The sequence below is a fragment of the Dryas octopetala genome, chromosome 6, assembly GCF_963921425.1.
Source record: "Dryas octopetala chromosome 6, drDryOcto1.1, whole genome shotgun sequence".
Classification (NCBI taxonomy): domain Eukaryota; kingdom Viridiplantae; phylum Streptophyta; class Magnoliopsida; order Rosales; family Rosaceae; genus Dryas; species Dryas octopetala.
In genome coordinates this window covers 12,164,828-12,168,767 of record NC_141371.1, presented here as the reverse complement: position 1 = coordinate 12,168,767, position 3,940 = coordinate 12,164,828, and positions in this window count along the sequence as shown.

Sequence of the window (3,940 nt, the reverse complement as noted above, 5' to 3'; positions counted from 1 at the left end):
GTCGTTTTTGTCTAATTTTGTCAAAATCGAAATTTTCACGAACTTTCCGTCAAAATTTTCATCGAAAATTTCCTCGAAACCGAAAATTTACTCCTTAACTATATATATGTACAAATGCTATTTAATTGGAGTACTTATGTTTATAATTCAGAGTTCACTAAAAAACAGCATCTAATGATCTGAAGTCAACTTAAAATATGGTACGCACTGGTTTATTTTTTATAGGCTAAAAAGTACGTTTTGAAATGATAGTGAGAGATAGGAGGATAGTGGGCCTTCACTCGAGAACATAGTGGAAGCTAGGAGGATTCGATTATTGAACCTCCTATATATGCGCAGTTCCAAACAATCAATAGAAGGCAATTAGGCAAAGAATATGGGATTCAGTGATCGATGAGGCTTAATTAAGTATGCCACTAGTTGTTGCCTTGTCGTTATAATGTACTGTGTACATATATATATATATACATACATAAAGTTATTTGTAGCATGCAAGACGATGCTGGTTTGAAGAATTAATAATTTTATAAAAAGTAATACTACGTGAATCACATATACTAAAATATGAATTTTTTAAAAATCAAACTGAACATCTTATTTAAAAATCACATACTATGTAAATAGAATATATGTATCTCACAAACTACAAACTAAAAAGCGTACATATATATACTAAACAAAACGTATGACCAGTTAGCAAAGTTTATGACATTGTTTCAGTGCTCCAGGATTAAAGGAATTTTAGACACACAAAAAAAAAAAGAGATGAAAGGTACAAAACTGAAAGAAGAAACAACAATATAAGTTGAATAACACCAAATATTGTCCTGGACCATAAAAGAATCTAGACCATTAGGAAAATTTCAAAATTTCAAAATTGATTTCAAAGTTGGACCACTCCGCAAATTTGAAGAATAGATATGGTAGTACATTAATTGGTACCTCTGACTGTTTTGTTTGATTTCAAAACAAACTATAAGGGCATCGTTGACTTTTCACAATTTGTTTGTGCACTTTTTCCCTTATAATAAAAGAGTACTGCTATTTGCACACCATTTTTTTTCTTTTTGCACACCCCACTTAAAAAAAAAAACCAATCAAAGAGAAAAGACCAAACACACCCTCCTTCTCTTTACCACTCTCTCATTCCCACACCCAACACACCCCCCTATCAATTCAGACAAAAAAAAAAAACACAAATCCAGCAGCCCCTCCCCTTCCCTCACCGGTCACCCCGACCATCTCCCTCCCCCAGCCCAATCTATCTCATTCTCTCTCCTAAACCCACTCTCTCTGCCGAACCCACCATCTCCCTCACTCTCTTTCTCTCTCTCGAGCCTCACTTTTCTTCCTTGACGCCGCCGGAAACAATGAACTCACCGGAGAATATGGTGGCTAGTTCCGTAATAAAAAAATTTCAAGGTGGTGGCTGGTTCGGCGGGCTAGTGCCGAAACCTATGGTTTTGTTTGGCGGGTACCCGCCGAACAAAACCATAGGTTTCGGCACTGGCCATTCGAACCAGCCACTATCTGCGCTTTTTTTTTTTTTAAGGTGGAGAGAGAGATAGAGAGGGGGAAATGGAGAAGGTGGTCGCAATCAGAAAGGCAGGGAGAGGGTGGGCTGGGGTTGTTGTTGGAGTTGGACAAGGACAGAAAATGAGGGAGGAGGTGGTCGGTGAGGGAGGGAGGTGATCGGGGGGTGAGGGAGAAGGAGGGGCTGTGAAGGGGTGGGTCGGGGTTGTTGTCGTTGGAGTTGGACAGAAACAGAAGGAGGGAGGGAGGTGGCTGGTGAAGGAGAAGGAAGGGCTGGGAAGGGGTGGGCCGGGATTGTTGTGGCCCGAGCTGGACAGAAACAGAGGGAGGGAGGGAAGGAGGTGGTCTACTGGTCGATGAAGGAAAAGGAGGCTGAGGCTGGGAAAGGGTGGGTGGGGGTTGTTGTCGCCGGACAAAGACAGAAAGGAAGAGAGGTAGGGAGGTGGTCGGTGAGGGAAGGGGAGGGAGGGAGTAAGGTGGTCGGTGAGGGAAGGGGGAGGGGTGAGGGAGAAGGATGGGCTGTGTATGTGGTTTTTTTTTTTTTTTTGATGGGGTGTGTTGTGTTAAATTTTGTGAAATGAATAAAATGGGGGCTTTAGGGTAATTAGATGGGTGTGTTAAGAGAGTTTTTAAATTTTAGAAGAGGATAGAGGGTGTGTAGGAGAAAAAAAGGGAAAAAGGGTGTGCAAAAAAAAAAAAAAGGGTGTGCAAATAGCATCACTCTAATAAAAAATATATTCAACTAAGCATCCAAATGGGTTAGAGACTTAGAGGGGAATAGCAATACATTCTATGATGTTGATGAGCGAAATTCCTAGTCTCTGCAATAACATAATGTTCCATAAGATGTTTAGTTCGACCCTTTACCGAGTGGGAGCCAAATGTTACATTTACATGGTCTGAGTCATTTGACATTTTACTCTTCTCTTCTCCATCGTCAAGTTTAGGACCTCTTTTTGCGGTTGGAATTTCTAATGATGATGAACTTGTACTACTTGATCCAACTTTATTTTGTTTGGAATGTAATCCAATATTTTCCCCAACATTGCGCAAAAAATTACGGCCACCTTTTATGATTTTTGTAGGAATAATATATCTAAACTTGAAGATATCTTCACTAGAATTATAAGAAAATGAAGAGAGAATCTGAGAGTGGACGAAATGTGGAGTGAAATATTGAACATGGTCATCATGATGATCAGCTTCCACAACCACTGATGGTACTAATAGAACAAGCACATTAATGGTAGTCACTACCATCACCATTGTCCGCCCTAGCAATCCTTTCATGGCTGATGTCTCCACTCTTAATTCATTATTTTCAAATAAATGAAAAAACCATTTATAAGGAAATTAAGAAAACTCTTTATTTATTAAAAAAATTTAATTAATTAGGAGGAGTTTTTAATTCTAGAGAACTTTCGGTGATTTATACCAAAAAAAAAAAAGTTTTTACATGTATTATCATTACTCGGTCAAAGCATTAATTAAATTAGTTTGAGAGTAACTGGTGTTCAATGAAATTGATATAATTAATAGTCAAGCAATTCATCTTGGCTTTTGGCTAAGGCCACGCACTATATATGCATGTATTCTTGTGTTCAAAGAGCTATTTTGAACAGAGACATCGTGGTGGTGTTAACTTTACAGTCAAGTAGACTTTTACAAGTTAAATAAAATAAAATTAAGTACTTGAGGTGACTAATTGAAATGAGCAACCTCCCAATAAGCCACCGTTATAAAGTAGAAACAAGTAAAATAAGTTTGCAATAACGCTAATTGTCCCACATTTTTTTTCAGATTTATATTTTATCTAATGTGTCGTTACTTTACTGGAAGGATATTCCCTTTTTCTTTTTTAGGTTTTATTTTTTAATTGTTAGTATCTAATGTATGAATGTCATGTAAGATAGTATAAAAATGTGATAAGTGTAGCATTACTGATAAGTTTGATTCACATTCCTCTGAATTGAAAGGAAAAAAACACAAAACAAAAAAACCTAACCCACCATGGGCTTAGGGTGGCTGTCCAAGGGTGAAGTTAGTGAGGCTTGGGCTTCATTTATCCTTTTAAGTGACTATTAATTAAATAGCTCCAATCAAGTTAAATTAATTAATTAGCTTTTCACTAATTAAACTATGGTCCTCATCCTACATTTTAATATTTATACAATAGTCCAATTAATTAAGTATTAATTAATTCTATCCATTCTCGGTTTCTAACCACTTAGAAGTTTGAAGCTATTGACATGTGTCTCTTAGGTTCTAATTAATCTTACCGTGGGATTAAAACATCTTTATGTTAGATATGTGTCATCACTACAAGAAAAAAGGGTTTGGGAGAGGAACGGAATTCGTCGCCCAAAGTAGAGTTTCGTCGCCCAAAAGTTTGGGCGACGAAATTGGT